Here is a 16474-nt window from a genome sequence, read left to right on the forward strand (position 1 = left end):
TAGTGCAGTCTGAAGTCAGGGAGCATGATTCCTCCAGTTCTGTACATTTTTCTGGCTATTCAGGGTATTTTGTGTTTCCATACAAATTTTAAAAATGTTTGTTCTAGTTCTGTAAAAAAAAAAAAAAAAAAAAGCATTTGTATTTTGATAAGGATTGCATTATATCTGTAGATTTACTTGGGTTGTATGGTCATTTTAACAATATTAATTCTTCTAATCCATGAACATGGATTTCCATCTGTTTGTGTCATTTTCAGTTCTTTCATCAGTGTTTTATTGTTTTCCAAGAACATATCTTTTATCTCCTTAGGTAGGTTTATTCCTAAGTATTTTATTCTTTTTGATGAGATTTTAAATGGGATTGTTTCCTTAATTTCCCTTTCTGATAGTTTGTTGTTAAGTGTATAGAAATGGAATAGATGTATGTATAGCAATTTTGTATACCGCAACTTTACCAATGAACTCTAGTAGTTTTTTGGTGGCATCCTTAGGATTTTCTATGTATTGTATCATGTCATCTGCAAACAGTGAGAGTTTTACTGCTTCCTTTCCAATTTGGATTCCTTTTATTTCTTTCTCCTGATTACTGTGGCTAGGACTATGCTGAACAAATGTGGTAAGAGTGGGCATCTTTGTCTTGATCCTGATCTTAGAGGAAATCCTTTTAGCTTTTCACTGTTGAATATGATGTTAGCTGTGGGCTTATCATATACAGACTTTATTATGTTGAGGTATATTTGCTCTATACTCACTTTCTGGAGAGTTTTTATCATAAATGGATGTTGAATTTTGTCAAAAGCTTTTTTTTGCATCTGTTGAGATAATCATATAATTTTATCATTCAATTTGTTACCATGGTGTATCACACTGATTGATTTGTAGATATTGAATTATTATTCATCCCTGGGATAAATCCCATTTGATCATGGTGTATGATCCTTTTAATATATTGTTGGATTTGGTTTGCTAATAAAGTGTTTTAATTTCTTTTTGGAAAATATGTAGAAGTGGAATTGGTGTCTCATATAAGTGTGTTTCAACTTTGCTAAATCTGCCAAACTTCATTTCCAGAGTGTTTGTACCATTTTACACTCTAAACACCAATTGGTTCCACAACCTCACTGATACTTGGTATTGCCAGCCTTCTTAAATTTATCCAATCCAGTGGGTGTTTTGAGGTATCTCAAAGTCATTCTCTGATTACTAATTATGTAAGCTTCTTTGAATGAGTTTATTGGATATTCATAAATCTTTTATGAAATGTCTTTCAACATTTTTTTACACATCTCAGGGTTAATTTTATTATTGAATTATTAGAATTCTTCATATGTTATGTATAAAACTCTTTTGTTTGATATAGTAACTGTTATGTATCCTCCCAGTCTGTGGCTTACTTTTTCCCTTCTCTATTGTGTTTTTTGAGGAGTAGACAATTTAAATCACAATTTGATCCAATTTATCAGCTTTTCTTTTATGGGGTGTATGCGTGTGTGTGTGTGTGTGTGTGTGTGTGTGTGTGTGTGTGTGTGTGTGTGTGTGATCTAAGAAATCTTTACCAATCCCAAGGTTACCAAGATTTTTTTTCCTGTTTTCCTGTAGATGTTTTATTATTTTAGTTTTTACCTTTAAGACTATAATTTCTTGCGAGTATTTTTTTAATGTGATATTAGGCAAGGGTCAAGGTTAGTTTCTTTCCATAGATATATATCCAGTTGTCCAACATGATTTATTGAAAATACTAAGCTTTAACCATTAAATCACATTGGTGCCTTTGTTGAAGATCAAATGACTACCTATGTGTCAGTCTATTTCTTAACTTTATATTCTTCTGTTCTTTTGATTACACATATCAATTTCTTTATTGTACATCTTAAAATCAAATAGTTTTTTCCTATCATTGTTATTTTTCAAAATTGGCTTGAATATTACATATCCTTTGCATCTCCATATACATTATTGAATTAGCATGTGAATTTCCACACATGTGCAAGTGGAAACACACCTAAACACACACACACACACACACACACACACACACACACACACACACCCCTGTTGGTCTCCTTTAGAGAAATGCTTATTCAAGTCTTTTGCCCATTTTTAAGTGCCCATTTGTTTTGCTATTGATTTTTACATTAGGGAACTCTTTCTCATATTTTTCATTTTTGCATATGTATATGCAAAAAATACAGCTTAAAAATATTTTTGATGCTGTGATGCATTTCATAAGACTACATAACTGTTAAAGTTTATAGATTGAAATTTTTTTTTTTTTTTGCGGTACGCGGGCCTCTCACTGTTGTGGCCTCTCCCATTGCGGAGCACAGGCTCCGGACGCGCAGGCTCAGTGGCCATGGCTCACGGGCCCAGCCGCTCCATGGCATCTGGGATCTTCCCGGACTGGGGCACGAACCCGCATCCCCTGCATTGGCAGGTGGACTCTCAACCACTGTGCCACCAAGGAAGACCAGGATTTCTGAATTCTCTTAATGCTAAAGATATTCTGTACTTTATCACCATGAACTGTGATGTTTTCTACAAGAAAATAAGATGGTTTTAAATCATGATTTGGAAATCATGTTCTGAATCCTTCAGTAAGTCATCTGGGCCTCTATAAAATAAAGAATTTGAACTGAATGATATAAGAATTCAGCTGTACAATATTTATGCTTCTTAAACTTCTTTCAGAGGCAAAAAATTTAAAGCTACTTTATTGCTAATTACTGTAATTAGCAAAATAGAATAAGGAGAGAGTAGACGGCCATTCATCACAGCTCCTGAGATCAACATCTAACTGAGGCTTTACTCTGCTTCTTAAAATTTCTATCATATTGTGTAAATAAACTTGAAATCACAAAATGTCCTCATAGTGAAAGGGTCTCAGTTATTCCAAACACAAGCAAGTCATATATATGACTTCACTCAACTTATATGTGCTTTTAAATTATTTTATTTCCCAGATATATTTATAATGTTCTTTATTAATCTTTGTTTTACTAGTTCTTGTGTTGAAATCTGGCTCTGTTACTGTTCTCTCTCTTCCTGTTATTAGCATCACCTATACCCCAGGCAAACTTGAAATTAATTTTACACCAACTTCACCTTCTTTTAATGCATATTTAGTTAATCATTATGTCCTGGAGATTCCATTGCTTAGAAGCATGTACCATCCATTTCCTTCTTTATCGAATGAAATCTAAAATAATTATCATAGTACTAATGTCAGCACAGATCTATGTCACTTTGTCTTTACAACTTTCTTCAAAGGAAGTTCCAGACATTTGGCAAACATACCTAATTTCTTTTCCCTAATGTGTCTTTCTCTCTAGCCACAACTCTTATACCTTTATTCACATATTCACCTACACTTGAAATGTATTTCATTGACTTCTACTTAGAACAGTCCACAGGGCAATGCCCATTTCTTACACCATTTCCTTTTTGAGGGGCACCCTTAGTTAAAGATAATGTTTCCTTTTCTATACCCTTTGACATTTTATTTGCTACTTTTTTACTTGTTAGTTTTTCATGTGATTATTTGTGAATTTGTGCTTGTGTTGTCTATTTGGAACGTGGCGACATATTAAATTTTCCCTCCTCCTGTGAACTTTCATTATCTCACTTAATATTCACAGTGATATTGAAAAGCTGGTTCTGTTATTATCATTTAAAGATGAGGAATAGCAAAAGCAATCTTGAGAAAGAAAAATGGAGCTGGAGGAATCTGACTCCCTGACTTCAGACTATACTACAAAGCTACAGTAATCAAGACAATATGGTACTGGCACAAAAACAGAAATTTAGGTCAATGGAACAGGATAGAAAACCTGGAAATAAACCCACCCACATATAGTCACCTAATTTACGACAAAGGAGGCAAGAACATACAATGGAAAAAAGACAGTCTCTTCAATAAGTCGTGCTGGGAAAACTGGACAGATACATGTAAAAGGATGAAATTAGAACATTCTCTAACACCATACACAAAAATAAACTCAAAATGGATTAAACACCTGAATGTAAGACTGAATACTATATCAATAAAACTCTTAGAGGAAAACATAGGCAGAACACTCTCTGACATAAATTGCAGCAAGATCTTTTTTGATATACCCCCTAGAGTAATGAAAGTAAAAACAAAAGTAAACAAATGAGACCTAATTAAACTTAAAAGCTTTTGCACAGCAAAGGAAACCATAAACAAAATGAAAAGACAAACCACAGAGTGGGAGAAAATATCTGTAAACTAAGCCACAGACAAGGGGTTAATCTCCAAAATATATAAACAGCTCAGACAGCTCAATATCAAAAAAGATAAACAACCCAATCAAAAAATGGGCAGAAGATCTAAATTAACATTTCTCCCAAGAAGACATACAGATGGTCAAGAGGAATGTGAAAAGGTTCTCAACATCACTAATTATCAGAGAAATGCAAATCAAAACTACAATGAGTTATCACCTCACACTGGTCAGAATGGCCACCATGAAAATATCTACAAACAATTAATGTTGGAGAGGGTGTGGAGAAAAGGGAACCCTTCTATACTGTTGGTGGGAATATAAATTGGTACAGCCACTGTGGAAAACAGTATGGAGGTTCCTTAAAAAACTAAAAATAGGGTTACCTTATGAACCAGCAATCCCATTCCTGGGCATATATCTGGAGAAAACCATAATTTGAAAAGATACATGTAGCCCAATGTTCATTGTAGCACTATTTACAATAGCCAGGACATGGAAGCAACCTAAATGTCCATTGATAGAGGACTGGATAAAGAAGATATGGTACATAAATACAATGGAATATTACTCAGCCATAAAAAATAACAAAATAATGCCATTTGTAGCAACATGGATGAACCTAGAGATTGTCATACTGAGTGAAGTAAGTCAGGCAGAGAAAGACAGGTATCATATAATACTGCTTATATGTGGAATGTAAAAAAAAATGGTACAAATGAACCTATTTACAAAACAGAAATAGAGTCACAGATGTAGAAAACAAACTTATGGTTACCAGGGGGAAAGGAAGTGAGGAATAAATTGGGAGATTGGGATTGACATATACACACTACTATATATAAAATAGATAACTAATAAGAACCTACTGTGTAGCACAGGGAACTCTACTCAATTCTCTGTAATGACCTATATGGGAATAGAATCTAAAAAAGAATGGATATATGTACATGTATAACTGACTCACTTTGCTGTACAGCAGAAACTAACACAATATTGTAAATCAACTATATTCCAATAAAAATTAAAATAAATTCAAAAAATGAGGAAAATGAGGCTCAGACTAGTTAACTAAGTTGTTATAATGATACTATTAATAACCACAATGGCAGAAACTTAAACTCATGTTCCCTGGACGTATATCGTATGCTTTTCCCATGTTAGTTCTAATATTATAATATATACCAACCTTTTATTATAAAAATTGCTTCTTATGAAGATTGGTTTTTCTAAATAAAAATCCCTAAGGAATATGAGCCATAGGAAAGCCTCATCAGTTGCTCTCTGAGGAAGTTTAATCACTCCATCAATCTACCTGATACCCAGCATAATATTATGTCCTATGGAAGATATTAGAAAAATGGAACATGATTTCTGCATTCCAAGAACTTAAAATTATCTGGGAATATTTGACAGACATTAATAGAAATGATATCTATCACATCTATCCCTCAATTTAATGATTTTAATCCTTTCTTCTGCAAATAAAGAAAAACACTAATAGAAAAATATTATCAATTTTAAATGAAAATGATACATTTCATCCTAACCAAGGAAATTCAAACAATTTTCACAAAAGGAAAAGCATATCAATTGAACATATAAAGAATTTATATTCACTGTATAGAAATATAAAATCACTATGTTGTGTAACAGGAACTAACAGTGTTGTAGGTCAATTATACTTCAAAAATAAGCAAACAAACAAACAAACTCATAGAAAAAGACAGATTTATGGTTACCAGAGGCAGGGATGAGGGGAGGGAGAATTTGCTGAAGGTGGTCAAAAGGCAAAAACTTCCAGTTATAAGATAAATAAGTACTAGGGATGTAGTATACAACATGATAAATATAATTAACACCGCTTATGTTACACATGAAAGTTAAGAGAGTAAATCCTAAGAGTTCTCATTACAAAAAAATTTTTTTTTCTATTTCTTTAATTTTGTTATCTACATGAGATAATGGGTGTTCACTAAACTTACTGTGATAATCAGTTCTTGATGTATGTAAGTTAAATCACTATGCTGTACACCTTAAACATATTCAGTGCTATATGTCAAGTATATTTCAATAAAAGTAGGAGAAACAAACAAAAAGACAGAAAAGAGTTTATATTTGTAAAGAACAATTTAAACATAAACATAGAGTTTATACATAATCACCAAAGAGGAACAGACAAGCTGACAGTGGGCAGTGGTTGGTGGATAAGGAATATAGAAGAATCATAAGAGAGTGTAGTCATTTTTTGTCATCCTTGATAAAGTAGGCTAGGCAAACTGTGGTGGATTTGTCCAAATATGGTGTACATTCACATTTATTTCATATGATGTTCTGTGAATGAAGAGGGTTGGGTTGAAAAAATTGTGACTGCATCTTTACTTGAATTTTTAATGTCCAGGTGTCGTACTTTACACATTGGTGTCTTTTGCATAAGATGTGATTATATATATATTTTTTCTTCCAGTTTTATTGATATAATTGACATATATCACTGCATATGTTTAAGGTGTACAGCATAATGAGTTGACTTACATACATCATGAAATGATTATCACAGTAAGTTTAGTGAATATCCATCATCTCATATACAGACAAAAATAAACAAATAGAAAAAAATTTTCCTTGGGATGAGCACTCTTAGGAATTATTCTCTTAACAAATCTCAGATATAACATTACAGCAGTGTTAACTATATTTTTCATCTTGTACATTACATCCCTAGTCCTTATTTATCTTATAACTGGAGTGTATACCTTTTGACTGCCTTTATCCAATTCCCTGTCCACACCCCCTCCCTCCCCCACCCCTGCCTCTGGTAACCACAAATCTGATCTCTTTTTCTATGAGGTTGTTTGTTTTTACTTTTGAAGTATATTTGACCTACAACACTATGTTAGTTCCTGTTACACACACAGTGATTCAATATTTCTGTATATTTTGAAATGATCACCACAATAAACTAGTTATGATCTGTCACCATCCTAAAATATTACATAGTTATTGACTATATTCCCCACACTGTACATTATATACCCATGACTCATTTATTTTGCAACTGAAAGTTTGTACCTCTTATTATTCCTCACCTATTTTTTTAAGTTGTTTTCCAAAAGTGGAATACTTTCGAAAGAGTCATTATAACAAAAAATTATTAAGAAAGGAGTTATATGGGCTTCCCTGGTGGCGCAGTGGTTGAGAGTCCGCCTGCCGATGCAGGGGACGCGGGTTTGCGCCCAGGTCCGGGAAGATCCCACATGCCGCGGAGCGGCTGGGCCCGTGAGCCATGGTCACTGAGCCTGCGCGTCCGGAGCCTGTGCTCCGCAACGGGAGAGACCACAACAGTGAGAGGCCTACGTACCGCCAAAAAAAAAAAGAAAGGAGTTATATGAGGTAGGTCTGTTTGAAATTATGTATTAAAGCAATTAGAAGTCTGGGGATTGAGTTAACAAAAGGAAAATTTATTTAAATATTCTGGGTATGCTTTCATGAATTCACATTACCTTTAATATTAATAAACTTGTTTTCACTTACAGACTGCAGTGGAAAAAATGTCTGAAAGTTGTATTACTTAAATGGCCAAGAGCATTATAATGTAGAAATCCTAATTGTGTGGAAATCTTTGACAGGTTAGCATGGTTATACTTCTCTTTGTGAAGTTTTCATGAGTAGTAGGATGACAGCACTGTCATTTTATGTTTCTTCTATTTTATCTTAATTCCAAACCTTCCTTAAAGGCAAAGATTTATATGACATATATTGTGAGGTAACTCAAAGCTTTCTTAAGATGGATACTTACCAAATCTATAAAGAAACAACAACATCAACAAAAAACCTAAAATGACAGTTTAAATAACTGAACATATCACTACCTACTCCCTCACAAACTAAAGTTAATTTTCTTACAAACTGTGTCCCAGAAAAAACTATTCCTTGAGAAATGTTTTGTTAAAAACAAAAAAAGAATACTAAAGAAGGAGGCTCACACATAAAATAAATTTAGAAAAACTCTCCTGCCCCTTTTGAAGATTCATGGTGCACTTTGTTATATTAAAAATTACCATAACTCTTGCTCCCAAAAAGCTTATTACATTGTTTTTAATCTAGCATAAGTTTAAACCACACAATTACTAATAGCCTAATAATATTGCATGGATATACTATTTTTTCCAGTAAAGGCTCGGGTAAATAGGAAGCTGGTGAAATGAGAGGAGTGCCTTTCCTTCAAGGAAAATCCCATGACTAATACTGTTCACAATAGATTATTCGGTAACTTGTATACTAAGATTTCAGAATAATTTTTGTCTATCAAAACTGTAGATGTTGTTATTCTATCAAGAGTCAAACTACAGCCCATTCAGCCACTCTCAGTTTCATAAATAAAGTTCTGTTGGAATACAGCCACACTTCCCAAGCTTTCTCCGCAGGCCCAAGATATGATCCCAGAAAAAAAATTCTGAGATCTAACATTTTTACCACTCTCAATCATAGACAATTACACATGGCCATGATAATTTTAGAATGGGAAAATTTCAGACTCAATTCTCAATTATCCCCATGGCCATTAAAAGTTTTCAATAATGCAATTGTAAAATGCCTAGTTTAAATTTTATCGGGTGTTAATCTTAGTAAGCAATCACATCATCCATCCTGACCTTTTCAAATACACATGTCGTTTGTGTGGTTGTGCATCATGACAAATGAGAAGTAATATTAGCTATATCACTTATGCATCTTGGTATGAGATCGTTAGCCTTGCTTCAAAAGGTCATCTTGTAATTTTTTTTAAAAATATGACATTTGTTTTGTCTTCATGACATGAGTTTAAATAAATTTTTATTATGCCTGTCTATCAAGAAGCCTATTATAATGTAGCTTCCTAGCTTATCAAATTGGAGGATATTTTCCTAGAAAAAATACTGCACAGATTTCTGGGAGAAATGATACAATGGATAAAAATATAGAGATAAGCTTCTAATACGAGTGACCTAAAATGAATTATGAGGTGTCTTCAGGTAGGAGACCTTTAACGCATACAAACCACGCCATATACAGCAAAGCAAAGATATCTTTGCCAGATTTTTTTTCAATAAACATTTCTGAAAGGCTTTTCTACTTTTTTACAACATAATAACTTGACAAATTATACACAAAAGCCTTTTTTTATACTGCACCTACTATGTTGTTGCTAGTATATATAAATCCTCTCAAATCATCATAACACCCTCTTATTTGAGAACAGTATGAATAATACAGCATTTTTTCATGACCCAAGTGGAATTAATAAAGATGTAAGGTGGGGTTTTTTGTTGTTTTTCCTGATATGGGATGTTATCTGTAGGGGTTGCAAGGAGAAAATAAACCTGGATTTTTGTCCAGGCTCTATAAGTGCTAGTTCACTCACAACTTCCAGAATCTCAGTTTGCTCATCTAAAAAAGGGATAGAATATTTATCTTGAGTGCAATGGTACTGTTAATACAAAGATCAAATGGTAACTTCCAAGTAAATATTCCTCTCTGATAAAAAGAAAAATGATCAAGATGTAGTGTGCCTGTACATACATATTTTTTTCAAACAGACGATAAGATGATTAGTAGACTTCCCACCCCACCCCCGGTTTTAGTGAGGTGTTAACTAATAAATAAAAATCGTGTACATGATATAATGTTTTGATATAGTATTACCGCGAAATGATCACCACAATCAAGATAACTAACACATCCTCATTTCATAGAGTTAACATGTTTTTTTGCAAGAGCAATAAAGATTTACTCTTTTATTCTGCAAATACCAAGTGTACAGCACAGTATCATTAACTATAGTCATGATGCTGCGCATTAGATCTCCAGAGCTCATTCATCCTGCATATTTGAAACTTTGTACCCTTTGACCAACATTTCCGCATTTTTCCCACCCCTCAAACACCTGGCAACCACTATTCTGCTCTCTGCTTCTAAGAATGGACTAAGGACCTGAGTAGACATTTCTTAAAAGAAGACATACAAATAGCCAACAGGTATATCAACAGGGAAGCAGAATCACTAATCAACAGGGAAATGCAAATCCAAACCCCAATGAGATATCACCTCATACCTGTTAGAATGGCTTTTATCAAAAAGATGAAAGATAGCAAATGTTGGTGAGCATATGGAAAACAGGGAACCATTATATGCTGTTGGTGGAAATATAAATTTATGCAGCCATTATAAAAAACAGTATGGAGGTTCCTCAAAAAAATATAGAACTGCCAGAAATGCCACTTCTGTGCATGTCTTAGTCTGCTGAGGTTCTAAAACAAAATGTCACAGACTGGGTGGCTTAGAAACAGCGATTTATTTCTCACAATTCTGGAAGCTAGAAGCGTGAGATCACGGTGCCAGTATGGAGGGCCCTCTTCTGGATTGCAGACTTCTCATTTTATCCTCATATAAAATGGAAGGGGCTAAGGGTCTCTGTGAGGTCTCTTTCATAATGGCACGAATCTCATTCATGAGGGCTCTTCCCTCATAACCTAATCACCTCCCAAAGGCTCCACCTAATAATATCATCAATTTTAGGGGTTAGGATTTCAACACAGGAATTTGGGGGTTTAGTAACATTCAGAACATAGTAGAGTATGTATCCACAGAACATGAAATCACTATCTCAAAGAGATATCTATACTCTCACGTTGATTATAACCTATTCATTGGTGACAACATGGATGATCCTGGAGGACAATCTGATGAGTGAAGTAAGCCTGTCACAGAAAGACAAATTCTATATGATCTCAGTTTTATGTGATTGACTTTTCATGATGCAAATGTATGTAATTTCTGAGCATCTCTTGGCATAAAGAAACTGAACAAAATTTAAAAAACAAAATCCTTGATCATCAATGTTAATAATTTACACTAAGCAGATCTGGAGGCAGGCACAGGTCAGGGACCAAGATTCAACAGCCTGAGTGGGGCTCAATCCGCTGCTTCTCAAAGCAGCAACCAGTCAAGACAAGGAGTGTAGGGAGTCATCAGTCCATGTGATAAATTTAAGATCTTAGATCTGAGGTTTACGTCTGGGGAGTCTGGGAAGGGAAAATTCCAATAGGTAAGATTGCTTCAAACCAACACTAGACAACCGATAATTCAGAGTGAATGTGAGTCTAACAAAAAAAAAGGGGGGGTGGAAAATAGCAGTTACCCTCTCACTCACAGTTTATTTTCTTGTAGATCAAGAAAGCCCAAGTTACCAAGTTTCTGTGTGAGGCAGCCACATCAGAGAGGAGATTAGAAGTCAACAGGAGTCCCACTAGCTATAATAACTGTAATTCACACGTGTTCTCTACTATTTTACTGGTGCAGTCAAAAAACATTTATTTTACATATACTCTGAGCTAGATGCTGGATAACGTCCTGGGGATATGCATTTATATAAATAGGATTACTGTTTTCAAAGAGCTTTTAGTACAAAGAAGATGCAAGCCAGTATACAAAAATAAAAAAATAATTCAATAAATAGTTTTTTAAGGTTATTTAGGCAGATGAAAAAATGGGGTACCTAACCTGCCTTGAAAAAGCAGGCCAGAGGAGGCCACACTGAAATTATCACTATCTCTAATAGGGCTCAGTGACACAAGAAATACAAAGTACGATTCTTTTTAGAGTTGTGTTATGCCCATATTTATTCAGCCTCAACAAATGGACTATTTTTGAGCAAATATGCTAATTTTAGTGTGGTGTTTGCAATCCAGCTACCTGTACATACTGAAATGTAGGATTCTCAGTTGACTGTTCAGCATATTATCTGCAAACTGAGTTATCTTATTTTGTGGATCCAAAACCAATCCGTAGGGATTAGTCTGGCCTATAAAAAAAAGACATTTCAATGAACTTTCCCGGAAGGCCATCAACTTAAACTCTGTCTCACTTAAACTCTGTCTCACAAATCAAAAGAGGAGGAACTGTCCCTGTGATATGTTTTTTTTTGTGTGGTACGCGGGCCTCTCACCGTTGTGGCCTCTCCCGTTGCGGAGCACAGGCTCCGGACGCGCAGGCTCAGCGACCATGGCTCACGGGCCCAGCCGCTCTGCGGCATGTGGGATCTTCCCGGACCGAGGCACGAACCCGTGTCCCCTGCATCGGCAGGTGAACTCTCAACCACTGCGCCACCAGGGAAGCCCCCTGTGATATGTTTGAAGAGGCATGAGGAAGACTGAAGTCTTCTCACTTTCCTAGTTCTCCACACCTACTTAACAGATGAGATCAATGAATTAAGCTTCGACCTTTCAGCGCCATCTCTGCATCCATTTATTTCAAAGGCACTCATGGAGCACTTTACTAAGAGCTTTCTAGTGCCCTGAAAGCCCACTTGAAAATATCATCTGTGTGCCTAGACTTGATTGAGTGTAACCTTCCAATAATTTTGTTAAATATTATGGCAGGTCAACTATAGCTTCAACCTTGTGAGCACTCAGGGCACAATGGAATATTAAACATCCCCTGGCAACTAGTATACGTTTTTGAACTGCAATGATTTTTCTTGCAAGTAGAATTTTAGAACACATCCTACTGCAGCATTTGTTTGTGTCTATCTTATATGTGTTCCTGTCCTGTTCAGGTTCAGTGTGCCAATTTTACTCCTCTGTCACACTGGTTCTGTTTATCATCGACAGTGCTGCTGTCATACTAAGATATTTCTGTGGTTGGTTAGACTCAGTTGCCAAGGTAACCATCCTTCTGTCTACTGCCTTTAGGAGTTTATCATTAGATACCTGAAAACCCTGACTGCAAGTAAATAATAAAAGCAATCAAGGTAATGTGTCTTTGTGCTTCACATGGTATTTCCTAGAGACTCAATAAATATGCAATAATGCTGAGCTATTTACATTTTTAGTCAGTTATTAGCAAAGGTCTTGATAAGGTTATACTTATTCCTCTTTACTACATTCTTAAAAGTTTTAGTTTATACATAGGGAATTCAAGTTAAAACATTTCATTTTTATTATTTTCTGTCAAACTTCATGCAAAAATAATTTTTTGAAGTATTTGACTCTGGTTAGGGCAATTCCAAAGGGAAAAATAAATAGTGGAGAAATTCTCTCAGGCCTCTACATTTTCCTTCTCTTTCTTTCTGTTGAATCTCTGCTCCAAACTCCTGGGTATACTAGTGGAGGCATCAGCAGTATCTCCTCTTCCCAGATCTCATCCTTTTGTTCCCCCAGGAAGACAGAAACACAGTCTTCAGATATATTTTGGCCGATGGCTTTGCTTTGCTTCACTATTTATGTACCTATCTATTATCTATCTCTTCATTCATTCATTCATCTTTTCTGAGCTTCAGTTTTCTTATCTATAGAGTAAAATAGAGATTGCCCCATAAGTGGATTAGTTATAATAAATGTACATAATTTAATACAGTACCTGATACAGTGTTGGTTTTAAAATAATTGTAAATACTATCAGCAATGAAATCATTTGTCTTTCAGAGAGAATTTGATGTTTCCTCATTCTATCTGCATTGGTAAAATGGTTGATAAAGATTGAGTCACCTACTAAAGAGGTCCCTTAAAATGAACCTAGGAAGACTTTCCTGCCCTACAAACAGGTGCAAAAACTTCTGCACTACCAAGTTATGAGAATTCTAGCATTACAAACTGACTGTTTGCAGGTAAAGGCTTTGTGTTTTAAAGGGTTTCTTCTTCAGCTACAATGCACCCAGAGCATTGTGTATGAAGCTGTTATTTGCTAGCAATAATTTAATAGGAATTTGTTGACATTACATGTTGGCGGGCTTAGCATACACTAAGATGAAGTTTTGGGTACATAGTATTTATTAGATATCAAGACTTGTGGGGAAAAAAAGTGAAGGAGCAGGATTGGACAGAAGAAGTTTGTCTGATGTAGGTCCTACAAAGACTTGGTAAACCTGCAGGAGGGGTATTATCCACTAGAGTTGTTATATTTTGAGCTGAAATGACTGTGCATTTATACCCCAGCCTTCTCATTGTTCCAGTATGAACTTCCCAGGGAGTTGCAACCTCTGATGAAGCTGTTCTCTGCAGCTGAAACTGATCATAATAGAGCTGACTGTTGGAAGCTCTCTGCTGACAATACTCCTGCAGCAGGGCAGTCCTTTCTTGAGGGGGATCTGGGTGGCACTCACTGTGTCTATCACACTTAGATTAACTAGCTGCATTTGAAAAGAAGTGAACTGAGCCTAGATTCAATGAGACAATGACAGACACACAATTTGCTGAAGGACTTGAAACAGATCTTGCTTTTGGTGAGTTATATCACGTGTGTCCTTCTTACCCACTAGGGAAGCCTAGATCCCTCAATTCATAGAATAGGAATAGTGGGATAACAAGAGAAAAGAAAGAAACCCCCAAACGAAAAGATGAGAGAATCAGCAGTACATTTCACTTGTATCCGGTCAACATAGCCATTTATCTACTTAGAGAGAGGCAACCAATTATTTAATTATTTGATCTTTCCCCTGAGTAAGTGGCATTTTGTCTGACCAGACTTTCCCTTATATTCATATTTGTATTTATTCTTTCATTTTTTTAACCTCACTACTTTCACTCTTACACAGAAAAAGAAAATGTCTTCCTGTTGATTGTTCTGCTGTGTTTTCTAGAATCAGGGAAGTCACCATGCAAAAACATTGCTCATCACCAAAATGACTTATCGCTGTGGAGCTTTGTGGCATGTGGGGAGGTCATGGTTATGGTAAATTATAGAAACCTCACGTGAAAGGTATGGGAAAGATTACTTGTGAATACTCCTGCCCCAGTGCTCTGTGGGTGCTTATATGACCGCACACGGAGCTAGTTCTTTCAGCCTCTTTCTTCTCCTTGAAAAAAAGAAAGAAAGAAAAGGATGTGCCACAATTTTCTCCACCCCAAATCTCTTTTGATTCTAAAAACTTTGTTTAACCTTATGCAATGCTGATGTACAGTGACTTACAATATGGAATTAGGTATCAATAAACTCAAGGGAATAAAAAGCACACACAACTACAAGTTATAGTACCCTAATGGGCCATTATATAGGAATTGGCAAGCTTTAAAAAAAAGCAAAGCGGTTAGACAAAATAATTTGCATTGCTCCATATCTTGTAAACACAGCTGAATATTCCATTTCACTAACTTCATTCTTAGGTTATGCCTCAATGATTTTCACTTACTAAGTTAGCATCATTGAGCCATAAAAATGTTGTCCCCAGGCACACAAAACTCACTAGAAGTTTTGTTCACAAAATATTGATTTCATGATTAAACTTTTCATCAGTTAAGCACTCAAGGTCTGAGCTTTAGACTTTTCACACTGGGTTGCATTTATGGCTTGAAAATTGTCTATTTTCATTAATAAGATATAGAAATAATGTTCTGCATGGAGAAGATTAGATTTACTCCCAAATCCCATTGCTCACAAGCGGCTAGTATTTTGTCAAATTTATGATTACATTTAAATACTTAAACTTCATTGTGGCCACATGTCATTATTTTTCACACCTGAAAAGTAAGGATGGACGTTATCAGGAAACAGGATGGATGTGTGGCTACTTAGGAAAACACACATTTATATATATTGGACCACTTTTGCTTATTGTTTCTTTTCCCCACAGAGATGCTTATACAGGGATGAATTTTCTAAATTTGGTTTATATTCGCCAACACAATTTAAATGACAATGTGAGGTACTTAAACTATGCTAGGTTCTGCATATAGTCCTTACGTCGATCAGATACTTTGAAATACTGGATTACCTTTTTAAGTTCCTCCATTATTTGGTTGATAAACTTTTGAAAGCACTCAGGTGACTCTTAAAATTGTGACACATTAAAACTTTAGTAGAGTGATTCTAAGTTATCTTAAACATTCCAATATTGTTTTTAAATTTAGGACGATTTCAACTTAAAATCTAAACTCCCAATTATTTATTTTTGAAATTGGAGTTATATATTGAAGTCATTTCCCTAAAAGTCATATTGTCTTAAATAGCTAAAATATAAAGATATATGCTTAGATTTCCTCATATAAAATAATATAAAGTCAATTTTATTTTTTATAAGTGATTCTAAGCCTTCATAAGTTTTAAAATGCTTACCACTCACACCACAATTACATAAGCCAACATAACTTGAAGCCCTGCTTTCATAAACCAACATGTTTGGAGCTGCTCTTTTGATTTTCTGAGTACTTAAGAACTGGTACTACTGGCTAGGATGCAGCTGAACCCTTGACGTTAGG

The sequence above is a fragment of the Globicephala melas genome, chromosome 16, assembly GCF_963455315.2.
Source record: "Globicephala melas chromosome 16, mGloMel1.2, whole genome shotgun sequence".
Taxonomy (NCBI): Eukaryota; Metazoa; Chordata; class Mammalia; order Artiodactyla; family Delphinidae; genus Globicephala; species Globicephala melas.